Raw genomic sequence first — 23,688 nt, 5'->3', positions numbered from 1 at the left:
CACTTATCATAAATATCCTAGGTCCATCCATGTTGTTGGAGATGGCAAGATCTTATCCTGTTTTATGGCGACATAATAGTGCAGTGCATGTGTGCATGTGTGTGTGTGTCACTTCTTTATCCATTCATCTATCTATTGACACTTTGGTTGCTTCCATATTTTGGCTATTGTAAATAATGTTGCAATAAACATAGGGGTGCATATATCTTGTTGAATTAGTGTTTTCATTTGCTTTGGGTAAATACTCAGTAGTGGAATTACTGGATCATATGGTATTTCTATTTTTAGTATTTTGAGGAACCCTCATACTGCTTTGCACAGTAGCTGCACCAGTTTACATTCCTACCAACAGTGCACAAGAGTTCCTTTTTCTACACATCCTTGCCAACAGTTGTTATTTCTTTGTGGTTTTTATTTTAGCCATTCTGACAGGTGTAAGGTGATATCTCATTGTGATTTTGATTTGCATTTCCCTGGTGGTTAGTGATATTGAGCATCTTTTCATGTGTCTATTGGCCATCTGTATGTCTTCTTTGGAAAAATGTCTATTCAGGTCTTCTGTCCATTTTTGAATCTGATTGTATTTGGTGTCAAGTTGTATAAGTTCTTTATATGTTTTGGATATTAACCCCTCCTTGGATATATCATTTGCAAATACTGAACAATCTGAAAATTGTTTTTAATTGGTAGGCTAAATCCATTTATATTTATTGATGTGATACATATGTTTGGTGCCATTCCAGCATTGTTTTATGTTATAAACATCTTTCACTTTTGAATATTCTGTTACTTAATGAAGTTTATATTTTTGTTCTAATGGTTTCTATTCTAATACTTTTGTATAACCCTCTCTTTTTTTGTCTCTTGCTTGATACAAAGCAATTTGTCCATTATCATGAAAAATATTGAAATTAGCTAGTAATCCCGGCTCTTCCTCATCTCACTTGAAGTAATATCATTTTACTCCAGTTAATGACTCTCAGACAATCAGCAAGCTAATTCTGCTCTTTTCATCTCGCCCCTTTCTCCAACCATTTTTATAGTTTTACTGCAATTACACTGTCAGAACACACAGCCATTGTATACCATACCCTCTACCATATAAGCATTATTTAGATTTATTTCTGTAAGTAAATATATATTATTTCCTAACACAAATCCTTATTTAAAACTCTCCAGTCATTTTGGTTGTTTCAAGTTCATTCTGCTTAATAGATTGCTTAGGAAGGTCTCAGGGGAAATAGTTCCTGAATTTTAATGTGTTCATAAGAATTTGTGGTTTTTAAATTGAAGGTCAGATTGTCTTATTATAAAATTTCTGGCTCATATTTCCTTCCTTTGAATTTCTTAAACATTTTATACCATTGACTTCTGGCACAAATTGTTGATGTTCAAGAGCAAAGAAAAAGACATGAATAAGCACAAAATGAGATGCTACATAAGGAACAACCTACAAAAAATATGTAATCCTACATTTGGGTGATTCTAGCAAAAAAACTCAACATATAAAAGCAAAAACAGAATTACAAGCTAAAATTGATATAGGCACAGTCATAGTGGGAAATTGTATTACATCGTTCAGAAACTTATAAATCAAACAGACCTAAAATTAAAAAATGGATATAAGGTCTGAATACAATTGATAAGCATAAGCTTGATCTAATAGATAAACACTGAGAAATAGGGAGGCAATTTAGCAAACCGGATTAAAGAATATATTTTTATTTCAGATACTGTTTTGTTCTGTTGTAATTCTGTTTGGTTCTTTAATATTTCTCTATCTTTACTGAGATTTCTTATTTTTCCATTCATTACAACTTTTTTTTTTTTACTTCATTGAGCATAGTTATAATAGCTGTCTCAAAGTCTTTGATCATACCAACATTTAGGTTATCCGAGGGTTGGCTTCCATTAATTGTCTTTTCCTTTGGGAAGGATTACATTTTTTCTGGCTCCTCCAAGCTGTGTAATTTTGAATTGTATCCTGGACATTGTGACAGTTATGTTATGGAGACCTTAGATTCTGTTTTACTCCTCAGATTTTGTTGATATTTTTGTTGTGGCAGGCAATTAACTTGGTTCAACTGAAACTGCAAATTCCATCTCACCTGTGTTTGGAGTAACTCAAATCTCAGTTGAGTTTTTTGACTTTAGCTGCAAATTGCTTTGTGTCTACCCCATAGGTATGCTTCAGGGGTCAGTAGAGATTTGAGTAGTGTGTTCATACTCACAATTTGAGTCATGCCCTCCTCTGGTTCTTACTGATCTGGGATTTCACCCTCTTTCCAGTGACTGTGGCTGCTGCAGACTCAGCTCCCAAATTGTTGAAGCCATTTTTTAAAAAGGGTAGGTTTCTATTGCCTTTTAGCTACTCCAGGCTTCTCTGTAAAATGTTTTCAGGTTAAAGCTTCAAAAACCGAAAACTTACCTCTTCGTGGCTCCTTCTTCCAAGTTTCATCTTTCAGAATTTGCCTGTCTTTGTTCACTCTCCATAGCCTTCAAGTATTTGTTTTTAGTATTTTGTTCAGAGTTGCTTATTGTTATGTGAGGAAGAGTCAATCTGTCACAAGCTACTCGGCCATATATGAAGCAGATCTTTTTTCTTAACTGTTTTTCCTTCATTCTCCACCCATACTCATACTCCGTTCCCTTTTTCCTATAGTCACCCATTCCATACTACTGTTCCCCATAGGAGTCCAGTTCTTATTCAATACATATACTTAGGCATGTATGTGACCTTGAAAGGCATATGGTATTGTGTTAGTGTATTTATCTTACTTTACATAAAGGCTTTTTTTAATCAAAAGTATTTTTATGTCTAATTTACATTGTTGTATGTAAATCTAATTCATAATCTCTGAGAGCTGCGTGTATTCTATTTTATAAACATACAAAGTTTCACTTATCCATTCTCCTAAATTAATTGCATCCATCTCTTTCCTAATGTGCCTAATAAAGTCATAAACATTTTGTATGTTTTAATTTACATTTTTGTCTATTTTTCTATTGAGCTTTTTCTTTTTTATTTTCAGTAGTAACTTTTATACTCTATCTCCGAATTCTTTATTTGTTTTAAATGTTCCATACATATTATTCCAGTCTGTCACCTGTTAACTTGATTATGGTGTCCTTCACTTGAATAAAACTTTTATTGTGACTACCTGAATAAACACTTTTTCTTATAGTTTCTGTTTTGAGATCTTTTTAAGAAATACTTCCTGATTTGAGGTCATAAAGAAATTATAAATTTCCTTATATTGCATTTTCAGTTATAACATTCATATTTAGGTCTTTAATTCATTTGGGCTTTTCTGTATGCAGCATGAGATAGGAATCTTTGCTTTTTTAAACTTGTCACAAGTGAGACAATTTTCCCAATACAATTTACTAAATATAATTTTCTGACTTGTGATGTTATAACCAACTGACATATGTAAGCAGGTCTGTTTCTAGAGTATCTATTCAACTTGATTGGTTTATTTGATACTACAGTTGTATAACACTGTTTTGTTATGATAATTTGTGCTAGGGGTAGTCCTATTTTTTAAATGTTTCCCAGGTATTCACAGACTATTATGTTCCACAGAATTTTACAATCAGATTTTCTCTCCCTAACCCAAGAAAATCTTCACAGGAATTTAATTAGAAATAATTAAAATTAAGGGAATTTTAAAATTAAGGGAACATTAACAATTTTATAATATTAGGCCATCCTACTTTTCAAAGTCTTAGAGCTTTTCACTCAGATCTTTTAAAAATGTCCTTAAGAGAGTTTTCAAAATGCCTCCATGAAGGTCAGAGCTTATCTTCTCTTGTACTTTCTAATGATTAGATAAATGCTATTCTTTTTCTCTTTTGTGCATTTTTATTGAAATTCTAGTTAACATGCTGTGTAATGTTACTTTCAGGTGTACAATATAATGATTCAACACTTCAAGACAACACCCTGTGCTCATCAATCACAAGTGCATTCCTTAATCTCCATCACCTGTTTAACCCATGACCCCACCCACCTCTCCTCTGGTAATAATTGGTTTGTTTGCTATAGCTGAGAGTTGGCCTAAGTTAACCTCTTTTTATTTTTTTAACCTTTGTTCATTTGTTTCTTAAAATACATATATGAGTGAAATCATGGCATTTGTGACTTATTTCACTTAGTATAATATTCTCTAGCTCCAACCTTGTCATTGCAAATGGCAAGATTTTTTTTTTTTTTCTGAGCAATATTCCATTGCACATATATACTAAATTTTATGTCTCATACCTAGGGACAAGGTAAGTGTCTGGCATGGGGTTAGGGCCAAAATGCTATTGGTTTTTACAAATTTATTTTGTATACAGCTCCCTACTGACCCCCTAATGCTCATAATTTGCTAATTGTGTTTTGTCTTCTTCATGCACAAGCACAATATCTGCACAAAAAAAAAAAAAAGGATGGTTTGCTTTTTCCCTTAGAATTCTCATAACCTCTGTTTTTGTTTTTGTTTTTTTCATTTTATTGTTCAGGATTTCTAAAGTGGCTAACTTTAGAAGTTAAGACAAAGGTCTTTTTCCTGACTTCAAAAAGAAAGTAACTTTTTCCATTTATTGAGCTTTAATGCTAAATAAATATTGAAATATATCAAATGTTTTTGACAACTGTGCTCCTAATCAGATAAATTTGGGAACAGTGAAAAACCATGAAATATTTGTCTTTAAATAACTAAAATACAAATTATACTGCAAGATTTTTCTCTCTGGGGCCATTTTTTAATCCTGATTTAATACATAATCGACCATGACTAATAAATACACACATACGTACACATAGCTACATCTTATATTTAGGTTGATAGATATAAAAAGAAGAGAATCTTAAAGCCATGTTCAACATATTTGAAAGGGAATAGGCTTATATATTTTTCTTATATTGTGCTTATAAAGTTTTAGCTTAAAACATTTCTATCTCTTAAAAATAATTAGACAATTTTTTCCTGTTATGTAAACTAGGGATATCTGCACCCACTGATAAAAGAATCTCAGCCTGTGAGATCTTTCCCCTTCTAGAAGTGGGGAAAATGGTAACATGTTTATCATCATTATTACATTATTATTACTGTGATTATTACTTATTTGTATTGAGTGGCTATTTTCTGTCCAATTTTTCTATTCCCTTTAGTGCAAATTAAGGTTTTTAAATTTTCCAGAAGTACACTCAAAGACTCTTATTTGGAATTTTATTAATTTGCATCTATTTCTTGGTTGATGTTGTCAGAGGTTTGTCAATCTTACAAGTTTTTTTCAAAGATTCAACTTGGGTTCTTTTAATCCTTATTTCTTATTATATCTCATTTCTTTGTTTTTTGTTCCCTTTGGTTTGTTCTGCTTTATACCATGTGGGCTTTATTGATTGATGCTGGGGTGCAGTGGAGCCATTTTTGGTTAAGCTTTATGTGTGTTCTAAAGTTTACAAGGTTCAATAACTACTGGGCTATAACCATTATTCTCAATTATTCAGTAGTTAGACTGCCTGTGAGGTTTTTGAAAAACATACTCCTGAGCAAGGCTATTAGTGATTATGATTCAGTTGAGGTGGGCTGCAGGGTTGGAATCCATATTTTTAGAAAAGTTTGCAGGTACCCTATTAAGAAGACTTGGAAATCACTGAATTTGAGTCACTATAAAACACAGTCCACTGCTAAAAGGATAAGAAGGGACCTTTAAGGTTCTAATGATTTTTAAGTTAGAAGTTAACCCGTGTTTAGGTAGATTTGGGCAAAATGTGAAAGTGGTAAGCAATCCAGGAAGAGAAAAAAAGTGTAAAGAGCAAAAGCTGAAAGAAAGGAGGGTCAGCTCCTGAAAAGAAAAACTTCCTCTTATTAAAATGTGGAATGAGGGCACCTGGGTGGCTCAGTCATTAAGCGTCTGCCTTTGGCTCAGGTCATGATCCCAGGGTCCTGGGATCGAGCCCCGCATCAGGCTCCCTTCTCCACAGGAAGCCTGCTCCTCCCTCTCCCACTCCCGCTGCTTGTGTTCTTGCTCTCACTGTCTCTCTCTCTGTCAAATAAAATCTTAAAAAAAATAAAATGTGGAATGAAAGAAAAGGAGTGGCAGAAACAAGAGAGGTGAAAAGAAGCCACAGCATAAATTCATATTAAGATTGGATTTTATCCCAAGGGTAATGATAAGCCATGAAAGGGGAGAAGACAGGAAGAGTTTTGCTTGAGAAAAAACCAAAAAACAGAAAAAACACAAAACTCTGTTTGAGCTACAATGGAGAAAACTAATTGGAGAGAAAGCAGGAGTGAAGACGTTTTCACCCTAGGAATGAGTATTATAATCCAGGCAAGAAATGATGGTGGCTTGAACAACTGGGAAAAGAAAGACAATTTTTAAAATTTATTTTAAATTGAAGTATGATTGACATGCAATATTTAGTTTCAGGTATAGAACATAGTGTTTCAACACTATGAAATACTCAGCACAGTAAGTGTAGTTACCATAATCACCAAAGTTATTACAAATTACTGACTATATTCCCTAAGCTGTACTTCCCAGTGATATTTATTACTGGAAGTTTGTAACTCTTAATCTCTTTCCTGTTTTACCCATACCCCCATACTCTCCTCTCTCACAACCACCAGTTTGTTCTCTGTATTTATAAGTCTATTTCTGTATTGTTTTATTTTTTGTTTTTTTTAGATTCCACATATAAGTGAAATTATGTGATATTTGTTACTCTCTGATTATTTCACTTAGTGTAATACACTCTACACCCACACATCTTGTTGCATATTGCAAGATTTCATTCCTTTTTATGGGCTAAGTAATGTTCCATTTTATACACACAGCCCACATTTTTATCCACTCATCCATAAAAAGATATTTAGGTTGCTTCCATATCTTGGCTATCATAAACAATGCTACAATAAAAATAGGGGTACATATATCTTTTCAAGTAAGTGCTTTCATTTTCTTTGGGTAAATACCCAGAAGTGGGATTACTAGATCATACGGTAGCTCTATTTTTAATTCTTTAAGACACTTCATAGTGTTTTGCATACTAGCAACACAAATTTACATTCTCACTGACCAGGCACAAGGGTTCCCTTTCCTCCACATCCTCACCAACACTTGTTATTTCTTGTTTTTTTTTATACTAGCCATTCTGACAGAAGTGAGGTGATATTTCATGTGGTTCTGATTGCATTTCCCTGATGATTAGTGATGTTGAATATCTTTTCATGCGTCTGTTGACTATCTGCATGTCTCCTTCAGAAAAATTACCACTCAGGTCCTCTGCCCATTATTCAGATTTGTGTGCATGTGTGTTAAGTTATATGACCTCTTTAAAGACTTTGAATATTAACCCCTTACCAAATATATCATATGAAAATAATTCTCCCATTCAGTAGGGTTTTTTTCACTTTGTTGATGTGTCCTTCACTATGCAAAAGGTTTTTAGTGATTTATTCCCAATTATTTATTACTGCTTTTGTTGCCCTTGCCAGAGGAGACAGATTTTTAAAAATATATATTTCTGGGGTGCCTGTGATAAGGGAGCAGAAGGTAAGCTGAGGACAAAGCATAAACTGACACCCTGCAACCTCCTCTCCCCCGCCCCCCCCTTACACTCCTGGGTGGAACATGTGTGACATTCTTCCAGGAATCTCCCAAGTGTCCTAATGTTAATACCTTGCTAGAGGGGGAAACAACCTTAACTTGACAATAGCAAGGCCTCTGGTATCTTGTAGGTTGGTCCTCTTTAGCATATGAAAGTTCTTTTGAAACCTCCCTTTTCCTTACTTCTCCCACTTCCTGAGTATATAATCAGCTACTCCTCAAGACCCCAGTGCAGCAGCTTTCTGCTTTAATAAACCATCATTTATTTATTTGTTTGTTTGTTTGTTTGGAATATATGTTTTACTTTTGGGTGAGGGTTTTTTTCTTATGATTTTATTTGTCAGAGAGAGAGAGAGCACAAGCAGGGGGAATGGCAGGCAGAGGGAGAAGCAGGCTCCCCACTGAGCAAGGAGCCCGATGCGGGTCTCAATCCCAGGACCCTGGCATCATGACCTGAGCCGAGGGCAGATGCTTAATGACTGAGCCACCCAGGCGCCCCGATAAAGCACCATTTTGCACCAAAGACATCTTAAGAATTCTTTCTTGGTCGTCAGCTCCGGACTTCACCCCACCAAACCTCACCTCTGCTCCAAAACCACATCACCTGGGTGGCTCAGTTGGTTAAGCATCTGCCTTTGGCTCAGGTCAAGAACCCGGGTTCTGGGACTGAGCCCCGCATGTTGGGCTCCCTGCTCAGCGGGGAATCTACTTCTCCCTCCCCCCCTGGCTTGTGCATGCTGTCTCTTTCTCAAATAAATAAATTTAATAAATATATATATTTGGATTATTTGGAATATATATAATATATAAGCATATATATACATATATATATGTATATATATAAGCAATATTGCTAAGAATGTCCAAGAGTTTATTTTCTATTTCCTTTTCGGTCTTTAATCCATTTTGAATTTGCTTCTGTGTATGCTGTAAGAAAATGGTCCAGTTTCATTCTTTACATATAATTGTCTGGTTTTCCCAACACCATTTATAAAAAAGACAGTCTTTCTTCATTGTATATCCTTGCCTCCTTTGTCATAGATTAATTGACCATATAAGCATCGGGTTAATTCTTGGTTCTCTCTTCCCTTCCATTGATCTATGTGTCTGTTTATGTGCCAGTACTACAATGTATACAGTACACTTTGAAATCTGACTGTTAGTTCTACTTTTGTTCTTTTTCAAAATTGCTTTGGCTCTTTGGGGTCTTTTGTTGTTTTATACAAATTTTAGCATTATTCTAGTTCTGTGAAAAAAGAATTAGTGTTTTGATTGGGATGCCATTGAACCTGTAGATTACTTTATGAGGTATGGCTATTTTAACAATACCAGTTCTTCCAGTCAGTGAGCATGGTATATCTTTCCACTTGTTTATGTCATCTTCAATTTGTTTGATAAATATCTTGTAGTTCTCAGAATCCAAGTCTTTCACCTCCTTGGTTAAATTTATTCCTAGGTACTTTTTGATGCTATTATAAATGAGATTGTCTCATTAAATTCTCTTTCTGCTAGTTCATTATTAGTGTAGAGAAATACAACAAATTTCTGTAATTTTCTATCCTGCAACTTTTATGAATTTATTTACTCTAATAGTTTTTGATGAACTCTTTAGTATTTTCTCTATATAGTAACATGTCATCTGGAAATAGTGACAGTGGTACTTCTTCCTTACTAATTCTTGGAATGCAGTTTATTTCTTATTCTTGTCTAATTGCTGTGGCTAGGATCTCCAGTACTCTCTTGAATAAAATTGGTTATAATGGACATCCTTGTCTTGTTCCTGATCTTGAAGCAAAAGTTTTGTTTTTCACCAGTGAGTATGATGTTCAGTGTAGATGTGTCATATTTGGCCTTTCTTATGTTGAGGCATGTTCCTTCTGTACCTACTTTATTCAGACTTTTTATCATGAACAGATGTTGAATTTTATCACATGCTTTTTCTGCATCTGTTGAGATGGTATTTAGTCATTGTATTAATGTGGTGTATCACTTTGATTGTGGCTGTTGAGTCATTCTTGCATCCATGGAACAAATTCCAGTTGATCATGGTGTATGATGCTTTTAATGTACTGCTGAATATAGTTTGCACATATTTTGTTGATGATTTTTGCATCTATGTCATCAGGGATATTGGCCTGTAATTTTCTTCACTTACACTGTCTGGTTTCATATCAGAATAAGTCTTACCTTATAGGATGATGTAGAAGCATTTCTTCCTCTTCTATTTTTTTTAAACTGTGAGAAAGATAGTTATTAACTATTTTTTTAATGTTAGGTAGAATTCACCTGTGACTCTATCTGGTCTTAGACTTTTGGGGAGAGTTTTTATATTACTGATTCAATTTCATTGCTGGTAATTAATCTGTTCGGATTTTCTATTTCTTCCTGATTAATCTTGGAAGATTGTGTTTCTAGTAATTTATCCATTTATTGTACTTTGTCCGATTTGATGGTGTATAATTTTTCACAGTAGTCTCATAATCCTTGTGTTTCTGTGGTTGTGTTGTAACTGTTCTTTCACTTCTGATTTTATTTAAGTCCATTCCCTCCCTCCCTCTCTCTCTCCTTCTCTTCTGGGAAAGTTTTATTTAGTTAACACCAATTACTAAAATCATTGAGTTATTGTAGTAATAATTATAATCTATTAAAGACCATTTTAATATTGCTTATCATAATTACAATCCTTTCTTATAGCATTGCCTTTTAAAAAATGTTTGAGTATACTTGATACACAATGTTACATTAGTTTCAGATGTACAACTTCTCTATACATTATGCTATATTCAACACGAGTCTGGCTAATGGTTTAAAAATTTTGTTTCTTTTCAAAGGGCCAGCTATTGGTTTCTTTGATTTTTTTTCCCTATTTCATTTAGTTCTGCTGTAATCTTTATCATTTCCTTCCTTCTACTACAGGCTTTGTTTCTTGTCTTTTAATTTCTTTACATATAAGGTTAGATTAAGATTTTCGTTTCTTGTGGTAGGTTTGTATTGTTATAAAACTTCCTTTTAGAACTACTTTTGCTGCACCCCAAAGATTTTGGAACACTGTGCCTCTTCATTTGTCTCCAAGTTTTGTTTTTTTGTTTTGTTTTTCATTTTCTCTTTTGATCTCTTCCTTGACCCATTAGTTGTTTAGTAGCATGTTGTTTAGCCTCCATGTGTTCTGATTCCTCCCAGGTTTTTTTCTTGTAATTGATTTCTAGTTTCACAGCACTCTGTTGGGAACAGATGTTTGATATGATTTCAATCATCTTGAATTTATTTTTTTCAAGATTTTATTTATTTAAGAGACAGCGTGAGCACAAGTGGTGGGGAAGAAGGGGAGAGAGGTAGAAGCAGATTCCCCGCTGAGCAGGGAGCCTGACCTGGGGCTCGATCCCAGGACCCTGAGATCATGACCTGAGCCAAAGGTAAACGTTTGACTGAGCCACCTAGGCACCCCTTTAATTTATTTAGACTTGTTTTGTAGCCTAACACATTATCTGTCTTGGAGAATGTCCCACGTGCCCTTGAAACAAATGTGTATACTGTTTTGGATGGAATGTTCTATAAATCTTAAGTTCATCTGGTCTAACGTGCCATTTAAACCCATTGTTTCCTTATTGACTTTCTGAGTGATCTATCCATTGACGTAATTGGGGTATTAACCCATTAGTACTGTATTACTGCCAGTTTCTCCCTTTATGATTATTAATAGTGCTCTACATATTTAGGTGCTCCCATGTATGTAGATGTTTATAATTGTTATAGCCTCTTAGAATGATCACTTATCATTACGTTATTCTCCTGTCTTTTGTTACATCCTTTGTTTTAAAGTTTATTTGGTCTAGTGGCACCTGCATAGCTCAGTCAGTTGAGCATCTGACTCTTGATTTTGTGTCAGGTCATTATCTCAGGATCCTGGGATTGAGCCCCTCCATCAGCTCCACACTTAGTGGGGAGTTTGCTTGAGGATTCTCTCTCCCTCTGCCCCTCCCCACACCTTGTGCATGCTTGCTCGCTCGCTCTCAAATAAATAAATCTTTAAATTCTATTTTGTCTAGGTATTCCTACCTCAGCTTCCTCCCCCCTCCACACACACACACACACACACACACACACACACACACACACACACACTCTCGTTTACATCGAAAATCTTTTTCTATCCCTCTACTTTCAGTCTGTGTGTCTTTAAATATGAAGTGGGTCTCTTTTAGGCAGCATATAGAGCTTCCTTATTTTTTATACATTTAGTAACCCTATGTTTTTTTATTGGAGCATTTAGCCCATTTGCATTTCATGTAATTATTGATAAGTATGTACTTATTGCCAAATGTTTGTTTTCTGGTTTTTGTAGTTCTTCACTGTTTCATTTCTCCCCTTGCTCTCTTCCCTTGTGATGTGATGAATTTCTTTAGTGTTATGCATGGATAACTTTCTCTTTTATAGTTATTTTGCTTTATTGTACTATGTGGTTCATATATAACCCCTATGTATACAGTAATCTATTATAGGTCGTCCTTGCTTAACTTCCAACACATTCTACAAACACCATTTTTACTCCTACCCGTGTTTATGTATAAAACGTATTTTACATCTTCTTTATCCTCATTCTGTTTTAATTATTGAAATATAGTTGACATAAAATGTTATATTAATATCAGATGTACCACATAGTGACCAACAATTCTATACATGATGCAGTGCTTCCCATGATAAGAATAGTTACCATCTATTACCATGCAACATTACATTATTCACTATATTCCCTATACAACAATTTTCTTCATGTAACTTATTTTATAATTGGAAATTTGTAAATTTTAATCTGCTTCACCTATTTTGCCCATCCACACAGCCCCCACCTCTTTGGCAACCATCAGTTTGTTCTCTGTGCTTATGAATCTGTTTCTGGTTTTGTGGTGTTGTTTAATTCATTGTAAAGTGAAATCATGTGGTATTTCTTTTCCTTTGAGATATTTTACTCAACATGGGATGGATCTAGGGTGTATTCTATCATGAATGGCAAGATTTCATTATTTTTTATGGCTGAGTTACACTCCATTGTATATACATTTAACACATCTTCCTTATACATTCATCTATTGATGGACACTTGGGTTGCTTCCATACCTTGGTTTATGTAAATAATGTTTCAGTGAATATAGGAGTGCATATATCTTTACAAAGTATGTAATTTTTTTCCTTTGGGTAAATACCCCACAATGAGTTTACAGGATCATATGGTATTTAATTATCTGAGGCACTTCTGTATTGTTTTGTACAGTGGTGGCTACAGCAATTTACATTTCTACCAACAGTGCACAAAGATTTTTTTTTTTTTTTTTGCATTCTCACCAACACTTACTTCTTGTCTTTTTGATGACCGTCTGACAGGTGTAAATTGATATCCGACTGTGGTTTGATTTGCATTTCCCTAATGATTAGCAATGTTGAGCACTTTTTCATGTGTCTGTTGGCCATCTATATGTCTTTTTCAGAAAAAATGTCTATTGGGTCCTCTGCCCATTTTTTTAATCTTTGTGAGGAGTGAGTGTATGAGTTTTTTACATATTTTAGAAATTGACCCCTTTTCAGATAGAGCCTTTACAAATAACTTCTCCAAGTCAGTAGGTTGCTTTGTCTTTTTTCTTGATGATTTCCTTCACTGTGAAAAATCTTTCTGCTTGGTGTAATACCAATACACCAAGTATTTGCTTGGTTTTGCTTTTGTTTCTCTTGCCTGAGGAGATGTAATTAGAAAATTGTTGCTAATGCTAATATTCAAGAGAATACTGCCTATGTTTTCTTCTAGAAGTTTATGGTTCTAGGCCTCAAATGTAGGTCTTAATATGTTTTGAGTTTATTTTTGTGTGTGATGTAAGAAAGTGGTCCAGTTTCATTATTTTGCATGTAGCTGTCCAGTTTTCCAACACCATTTACTGAGGAGACTGTCTTTTCTCCACTGTACATTTTGTCTCCTGTGTTGTAGACTAACCATATGAGTTTATTTCTATGTTCACTATCCTGTTTCATTCATATATGTGACTATTTTTGTGCCAGTACCATACTGTTTCAATTACTATTGTTTTCATTATAGCCTGAAATTTAGGATTATGATACCTCCAGCTTTGTTTCTCAAGATTGCTTTGGCAATTCAGAGACTTTTGTGCTTCCAAAGTACTATTGGTATTTTTGTTGGGATGCCACTGAATCTGTAAATTGTTTCGGGTAGTATGATCAGTTCTTCTGATCCATGAGCATGGTATGTCTTTCCACTTGTGTTGTTTTCAATTTCTTACATAAGTATCTTATAGTTTTCAAAGTATGGATCTTTTTGCCTGCTTGATTTTATTCATTCATACTTTATTCTTTTTTAGGCAGTTGTAAATGGGATTGTCTTAAATCTTTTTCTCCTACTTTGTTATTAGTGTATAGAAACGAAACAGATTCTGAATTTCTATCCTTCAATTTTAATGAATTCATTTATTCTAATGGTTTCCGCCCCCGTGTCTATTTCCTTTATATAGTTATATGTCATCTGGAATTAGTTATGGTTTTACTTCTTCCTTACCAATTTGGATGGATTGTCTTTTTCTTTTCTGATATGAGGACTTCCAATATTCTTTTGAATATAAGTGGTGAGAATGGACATTTGTGTCTTCTTCCTGATCTTGGAGGAAAAGCTTTCACCATTGAGTATGATGTTAGATGTGGGTGTGTCACATATGACCTTTATTATGTTGAGGTATGGTCCCTCTGTACCCGCTTTGTTGAGAATTTTCATTGTGAACGAATGTTGAACTTTGTCAAATGCTTTTTCTGTATCTATTGAGATGATCATATAATTTGTAATGGGTTTTTTGTTGTTCTTAATGTGGTGTATCACATGGATTAACTGTGGATTTTAACTCATCTTTGCATCCCTGGAATAAATCCAACTTGTTCATGGTGTATAATACTTTCAATGTATTACTGAATTCAGCTCATATTTTGTTGAGAATTTTGGCATCTAGGTTTATTAGGGGTATTACATCGATTTGGGTTTTTGTAATGTCTTGGGTTTTGGTATCAGAGTAATGCTGGCATCATAGAATAAATTTGGAAGCATTCCTTCCTCTTTTATTTTTTGGAATATTTTGTAAAGGAAGTATTAACCCTTCTTTAACTATTTGATAGAATTAGCCTGTGAAGTCATCTGGTTTTAGATTTTTGTTTTGGGGGAGATTTTTTTAATTACCATTTCAATTTTGCTACTAGTAACCAATTTGTTCTGATTGTCTCTTTTTTTCCTGAGTCTTGGAAGATTGTATTTTTATAGAAAATTTTCCATTCTAGTTTCTCCAATTTTTTGGCATGTAGTTTCTCATAGTCCCTTATACTCCTTTATATTGCTGGAGTGTTGGCTGCTCCTTCTCTTTATGATTTCATTTATTAACGTTCTCTTTTTTCCTGATGAGTCTGGCCAATGGTTTGTCAATTTTGTTTATCTTTTTCCAAAGAATCAGCGCTTAGTTTCATTTATCTTTTCTATTTTTTTTCAGTCTCTATTTCATTTATTTCCACTGGATTCTTTATTATTTTCTTTCTTCTAACTTTGGGTTTCTCTTTTTTCTTTTTCTAATTCCTTTAGGTATAAGGTCAGATTGAGATTTTTCTTGTTTCTTGCAGTAACTAGGAACTGTTCCATGACTAAAACATTTTGTTTTCATTTCTCTTTGATTTCTTTCTTTACCTATTGGTTATTTAGTAGCATGTTGTTTAGCCTCCGAGTTTTTTTCCTTATGTTTCATCAGTGGTTTGGTCTGGAAAGATAGTTTATGAGATTTTCTTTTTTAATTTATTGAGAATTACTTCATAGCCTAACATGTGATCTATCCTGGATAATGTTCCACATGCATTTAAAAAGAAAGTGTACTCTTCTGTTTTGGGATGGAACATCCTGTATATATATCTCTCAAGTCCATCTGGTCTAATTTGTCATACAAAGCCACTGTTTTTTTTTTTTTAAATTGACTTCTTGTCTTGATCTATCCATTGATGCTGGGCTGTTATAGTACCCTACTATTATTACTTTATTTAGGTGATTTTACATTTGGTGCATAAATATTTACAACTGTTATATATTCTTGTTGGCTTGATCATTTTATCATGTAATTTTCTTCTACCTCTTTTTACAGTCTTTGTTTTTAAAGTCTATTTTGTCTGACATAAATATTGCTACCCTGACTTTTTGTTCCATTTGCATGGAATATATTTTTCCATTCCTTCATTTTCAGTCTATAGGTGTCTTTAAGTCTGAAATTAGTGTCTTGTAGGTGGCATATAGATGGGTCTTGGTTTTTTTTTTTTGATTGGGGAATTTTGTTCATTTAAAGTAATCATTGATAGGTATGTATTTATTGCCATTTTGTTAATTATCTTCTGATTGTTTTTGTAGTTCTCTATTCCTTCATTTCTTGGTTTCCTTGTGATTTGAAGACTTTTTTTTTTTTGCTGTTATGTATGGATTCCTTATTTTTTTCTATACCAATTGTAGGTTTTTGTGTTCGGTTATCATAGAGTTCATATATAACTCCAAGTATAGAGCAGTCTATTTTAAGTGGATCGTGATTTAAGTTTGAACACATTTTTTTTCTACTTCTCTCCAATTTTTATGTATATGATACCATATCCCTTAACTAGTTATTGTAGATATATAATTTTGCCATTCTTGCTTTTGACCTTCCTTATAGCTCTTTATTTTCCCCTTTAAAAAGTCTTGAACATTTCTTGTAAGGTCAGTGTAGTGGTGATAAACTAGGTCTCCAATTCTGAATGATGTTCATTTTTGTTTGTAGGTGTTTCCCTTTAAGCACAGTGAATATGTCACTCCATTCTGGTCTGCAACATTTCTGCTGAAGAATCAGCTGATACCCTCTGGGAGTTCTTTGTAAGTAACTAGTTGCTTTTCTCTTGCTCTTTTTAAGACACACCCCCCCTTTTTTTTACATTTTAATTATTATGTGTCTTTGTGTGGACATCTTTCTATTCATCTTGAGATATGTTTCATTCCCCAGTTTGACATTTTCAACTATCATTTTTTTTTTTGGAGTACACTTTATTCCCTTTTTTCTCTTTTCCAGGGAGCTATAATATGAATGTTACTATGCTTGATACATTGTCCAAAAGATCCCTTAACCTATTCTTTTTTTGTTATTCAGCTTGGGTGCTTTCTATTACCTATCATCTTCCAGATCACTGATTCAGTCTTCATCCTCTAATCTGTTGATTCCTTCTGCTGCATTTTTCATTTCAGTTATTATATTCTACAGCTCAGATTTTTAAATTTTCTCTTTAGTAAATTTCTGAGATCATCCACCCTTTCTTGAGTCCTGTGAGCATCTTTTTGACCATTATTTTGAACTCTTTTTCTGAGGTTTTATCTTATTTGGAACAATTGTATTAGGTTAGGTCAGCTACATCTCCTGGTCTTGAAAGCATTAGCCTTCTGTAGAAGGTGTCCTGGGGGGCACCGGGGTGACTCCTGGAGGGGCTAGACGCAATAGGGGGGGTTAGCTCCCAGCACAGCAGGCTGAGAGGCCTTACCACAACTGCTGTGGCCATGCTGTAGGCAGAGCCGGCTGCCCTCCCCAACCCATAAGGTAGATGGAAGGTGGCTGAACTGGCTCCTGCCAGGCTAGGGTGAGAAAAATGGCACTCCCCAAGAAAGTGCCTATAGATTTCTGCCCCCACCCCTAGCACATGCCCTAAAATTAGTGAATCTCCTTCACGTATAATCTAGATCTGCTTCAAACTGCTTCTTCTTGGACCATGTGATATAATGTTTGTCCTTCAAGAGAGGAGCCTTTATTTCCTATAGCTCCCTCAGGCTCTCCCAGTGTTAAGCCCTAATGATTTTCAAAGCAGCTTTTTAGTGAAAGGTTCCAGGGCTGTGGGCACTCCTCAGGGAGTAACTCCTCCTCAGGGAGTAACTCAACACCTGTGATGGGGGGTCACCACATTGGGAGTTTAGGTCACAATATATGTGACTGTCTCTTCATGTTTTTAGTTGTGGAGATCTATTCTGCCAGTTACAGGTTATTTTCAGTGCGTTGCATTATATGTAGTTGTTGCTTCAAAGTATCCATGGGAGGAAGTGAGCTCAGGATCCTCTTTTTCTACTATTTTCCAGACCTATAAACATTTTTTAGAAGGCCTGAACAGTTGTGGGCAAGTAGATTGAATCCAAAATACATCCCTCAAAGAATGCTGATGATTTATTGATTCAGGTGCATTTACTCTTCCTTTACTGATACACCTTAAATCTGTCATAACTATGTTGGACTATTAGATATAGGTAAAATATATATTGAAGTAGAACTTTTACTCCCCAAGAAGAGAGGGGAAGACAGTGAAGTAGGAAGATTCTGAGCTCACTTCTTCTCGCAGATACAAGGCTGCAACTCACTCTCAAATATAGAGAAAAAGCAACATCTAAAAAGATAGGATGGGCAGAAATGCAGCCAGGAACGAAACCTACAGTGACCCAGAAGCAGGAGGGATAGCACAGGTGTGGAGGTACGCTGCAAAGAATGAGGGGTTTAAGTCCCTCACTGAGCACACTCAGTCGTTGGGATCTGCAAGAACATCTGGCTTTGAAAATCAGGAAGAGTAGAGGGCTACAGGAAAGAAGATTGTACTCTTAAAAAGCCCATGCACAATGAGACCATTGAAAAGTGCCTGAGCTACATCGAGGCCATTTGTAAACTAATTTTAAGACATGTGCTCGAGGGACAGGGATCTATAGGGCTTTCTGCAGGAGAAGAAATGCTGGCAGGTACTACTTTTCTTGTACTCCTTCAGCCTGAAACAGGTGGGTGCCATTTTGTCACTTTGCATCTACCCTGCTAGCACCATTCCCCCTGCTCAAGTCTTCCCTGTGGACTTACCGTGGTAGGTGCTCCTGAAAAGAGACTACTGCCTTGCCACATCTAATGGTCAATCCTGTCCAGAACCGGCAGCCCTGCATAATACCACCAAACCTGTGGCAAGTTGTAACCGACCTAATACATAGAAACAAGCACAGAGAGACAAAAATATAGAAGGAATCAACAGATTAGAGGATATAGAACAGATATAGAAGAAGCCTCAAGGAGAACATGAAGGATCATATAATTCAAAATATATGAGTTTCAGAAGAAGAAACAGAAACCTTAACTAAAGAAACAATCATTGAAAACTTCCCTAACTAACTTCCAGGATCCACAGAGAGCCCCAATGTGAACCCAAAAAAGGTCCACACTAGGACACATACTAATTATGACATAAAAATTAAAGAGAATTTTTAAAAGAGCAACAGAACAACACTTACCTACAAGAAAATCCACATAAGGCTACAAGCTGATTCTTGAGCAGAAACTTTGGTATCTTGTAACCAAATATACTCTAACTAGCAAGGTTATCATTCAGAATTGAAGGAGAGATAAAGAGGTTCCCAGATGAACAAAAGTTAGAGTCTAAAACCAACAGCCATATAAGAAACTTCTTTGAAGGGGAAGGAAAAAATTTCACTGCTACAAGCAAACATATAGAAAGGGCAGATCAAAAATTTACAAAGCTAGTAGTCCTAATACATGAAACATGGAAGAGAGAGTAAAAAAAATGTAGTTTTTAGAATGTGTTTAAACTTAAGCAACAGTCACCTTTATATGGACTGCTATATACATAGGATGTTGTATATAAACATCATGGTAACCACAAATAAAAAACCTATAAAAGAAAGGAATCATGCATGACAAGAAAGGTACAGAATGACAAAACAACTAGAAGAAAAATAACAAAATGGCAATAAGCACATACCTATCAATAATTAAATGTAAATAAATTAAACACTCCAATCAGAAGACCTAGGGAGACTAAATGAATTTTTTAAAAACAAAAAGACCCACCTATATGCTGTCTATAAGAGACCCACCTCAGACCTAAAGACACAAACTGAAAATAAAGGACGTGAGGGAAAAAAAGGAGCCAGTGCAGCTCTACTAGACTAATAATAGAAAGAAAAGAAAGACTAAGCAATAGACAACAGCATTAAATAATAGAGATGGATCAAACCAGAGGATATATAACAATTATAAATATCTATGCACTTATCATAGGAACACCTGAATCTATAAAGCAAATATTAACAGACATAAAGGAAGAAGCTGTAATACACGAATAGTAGGGAACTTTAACACCCTACTTACATTGAATAGTGGCTTTAAATGACATTAGACCAGGTGAACTTACACTGATATGAACAGAACATTCCATCCACAAATAGTATACACATTCTTTTCAAGTTCACATAAAACACTCTCCAGAATAGATCACATGTAGGAACACAAGTTTCAATGAATTCAAAAATTTTTTCCAAACACAATGGTATGAAACTATAAAAAGACACAAACACATGGAGGCTAAACAAAATGCTACTAAACAACCAAGGGGTTGATGGAGAAAACAAAAAGGAAATAAAAAAACACCAGGACACAAATAAAACTAGAAATACTACGGTCAAAAATCTTTGGGACACAACAAAAACAGTTCTGAGAGGGACGTTTATGGCAATGGAGGCCTACATCAAAAACAAGAAAAATATCAATCTAACACAGCACTTAAAAACAAAACCCAGGGGCACCTGGGTGGCTCAGTTAAGCGTCTGCCTTCAGCTCAGGTCATGATCCCAGGGTCCTAGGATTGAGTCCCACATCAGGCTCCCTGCTCAGTAAGGAGCTTGCTTCTCTCTCTCTCAAATAAATAACTTAAAATAAAATAAAAACCCAAAATTAATAAGAGGAAGGAAATAACAATAGAAAAGATAAATAGCTGGTTATTTGAAAAACCTGATAAACCTTTAGTCAGACACATCAAGAAAAAGAGGACTCAAATAGCATAAATGAAAGACAAAAAATAACCAAGAGCACAAAAATAAGGGACTACTGTGAAAAGTTATATGCCATAAAATTGGGCAACCTAGATGATTTCTTTCCAGAAATCCTGGAAACCTACAGTCTTCCAAGATGGAATCAGAAAATTGGAATACTGTTTACTTGTGATGAAATTGAGCTGGTAATCAAAAATTCTCCCAACAAGCAAAAGTCCAGAACCCGATGGATTCACAGAATTCTACCAAACATTTAAAGAGTTAACTGATTCTTCCCAAACTATTCCAAAAAAATAGAAATGGAAGGAAAACTACCAAGTTCATTTTATGAGGCCAGCATTACCTTGATACCAAAATTAGACAAATACACAACAAAAATATAGGCCAATATCCCTGATGAACATAGCTGCAAAAATCCTCAAAATATTTGTAAACCATATCCACAAACAGTAAGAGCTTCATTCACTATGTTTAAGTGAGATTTATTCCAAGGATTATTCAGTACAGCAAGTCATCAATGTGGTATACCACATTAAAAAAAATGAATGATCGGGGAGCCTGGGTGGTTCAGTTGATTAAGAGTCTAACTCTTGATTTCAGCTCAGGTCATGATCTCAGCATTGTGAGATGGAGCCCCACATTGGGCTCCATGCTGAGCATGGAGCCTCCTTAAGATTGTTTCTCCCTCTTCCTATGCCCCTCCCCCATCACTTGCACTCTCTTAAAAAAAAAAATCCATATGATCATCTCAATAGATGCAGATAAAGCACTTGACAAAATTCAACATCCGTCCATGATAAAAACAAAGTAGGTTTAGAGGAAATATACTTCAACATAATAAAGGAAATACATGACAAGTCCTCAGCTAATATCACACTCACTGTTGAAAAACTAAAACCTTTCCTCTAAAATCAGGAACAAGACAAGGATGTCCAGTCTCATCTCTTTTATTCAACATACTACTGGAAGTACTAGCTGCAGCAATTAGAGAAGAATAAGAAATAACAGTTATCTAAATTCCTAAGGAAGAAGCAAAACTGCCACTATTTCTAGGTGACATGATACCATATATAGAAACCTTAAAGATTTCAACTACTAAAATAAGTGAATTCATCAAAATTGAGGGTACAAAATTGATATATAGAAATCTGCATATCTATACACTAATAACAAACTAGCAGAAAATTTAATATAATCCTACTTATAATTGCATTAAAAAGAATAAAATACCTAGGAAAAAATTTAACCAAGTGAAAGACCTATACTTGAAAACTATAAGACACTGAGGAAGTAATTAAAGGTGACACAAACATGAAAAGATAAATCATGTTAATGGATTGGAAGAGTATTTTTAAACCATGCATTCTACCCAAAGCAATCTATAGTTTCCATGCAATCCTAATCAAAATACCAATAGTTTTTTTCATAGAACTAGAACATACAATCCTAAAACTTGCATGGAACCACAAAAGTCCCCAAACTGCAAAAGCAATTTTGAGAAAGAACCAAGCTAGAGGTACCAGAATTCCAGATTTCAAGATATATTACAAAGCTACAGTAGTCAAAACAGTATGGTACTGGCACAAATATAAATACATATATCAAGGGAAGAGGATCTAGACCCCAGAAATAAATCTACACTTTCATGGTAAATTAATCTATGAGAAAAGAGGCAAGAGTATACAATGGGGAAAACAGTCTCTTCAATAAATGGTATTGGGAAAACTGGACCACTTTCTTACACCATACACAAAAATAAACTCAAAATGGATTAAAGACCTAACTGTAAGATCTGAAACCATAAAACATCTAAAACAAAACAAGCAAAAACATCTAAAACAAAACAAGCAACATTTTATGGATATGTCTCCTCAGATAAGGGAAACACAGCAAAAATAAACCACTGGGACTATGTCAAGCCAGAAAGATTTTGCCCAGTGATGGAAACTATCAACAAAATGAAAAGCAACCAATTTAGTGGGAGAAGATATTAGCAAATGATATATCCTACACAGTATTAATATTCAAAATATGTAAAGAACTCACACAATACCAAATATGATAATCTAGTTAAAAATGGGCAGAGAGGGGTGCCCAGTTGCCTCAGTCCGTTAAGTGTCTGCCTTCAGCTCAGGTCATGACCCTGGAGTCCTGGGCATAGGGCTCCCTGCTCATGCACATGCACACACACATGCTCTAATAAAAAAAAAGAAAAAATCTTTTAAAAAAATTAAAATTAAAAAAAAATGGGCAAAGAACCTGAATAGACATTTTTCAAAGAAGACATATGGATGGCCAGTGGACACAGGAAAAGATGCTCAATATCACTAATCATCAGGGAAATGCAAACCAAAACCACAATGAGATATCACCTCACACCTATCAGAGTAGCTAGTATCAAAAAGACAAGAAATAAGTGTTGACAGAGATGTGAAGCAAAAGGTAGTTTACTGCACTGTTGGTGAAAATATAAATTGGGTGCATCCACTACACAAAACAGTAGGGAGATTCCTTGAAAGTTAAAAATAGAAATACTATTCTGTAATTCCACTTCTGGTTATTTACCTGTAGAAAATGAAAACCTTAATTCAAAAAGATGTATGCACCCCTACGTTTATTGAAGCATTATTTTTTTTAATTTTTTTATTGTTATGTTAATCACCATATATTACATCATTACTTTTTGATGCAGTGTTCCATGATTCATTGTTTGTTCATAACACCCAGTGCTCCATGCAGAACGTGCCCTCCTCAATACCCATCACCAGGCTAACCCATCCCCCCACCCCCCTACCCTCTAGAACCCTCAGTTTGTTTTTCAGAGTCCATCATCTCTCATGGTTCGTCTCCCCCTCTGACATACTCCCCTTTTCTTCCTCTCCTATCTTCTTCTTTTTCTTTTTTCTTAAAATATGTTGTGTTATTTGTTTCAGAAGTACAGATCTGTGATTCAACAGTCTTGCACAATTCACAGTGCTCACCGTAGCACATACCCTCCCCAATGTCTATCACCCAGCCATCCCATCCCTCCCAGCCCAACCACTCCAGTAACACTCAGTTAGTTTCCTGAGATTAAGAATTCCTCATATCAGTGAGGTCATGTGATACATGTCTTTCTCTGATTGACTTATTTCACTCAGCATAACACCCTCCAGTTCCATCCACGTCGTTGCAAATGGCAAGATCTCATT

Source organism: Callorhinus ursinus, unplaced genomic scaffold, assembly GCF_003265705.2.
Source record: "Callorhinus ursinus isolate GAN/ISIS: 27379988/994484 unplaced genomic scaffold, GSC_fseal_2.0 scaffold19, whole genome shotgun sequence".
NCBI lineage: Eukaryota > Metazoa > Chordata > Mammalia > Carnivora > Otariidae > Callorhinus > Callorhinus ursinus.
This window is presented reverse-complemented; position numbering follows the sequence as displayed.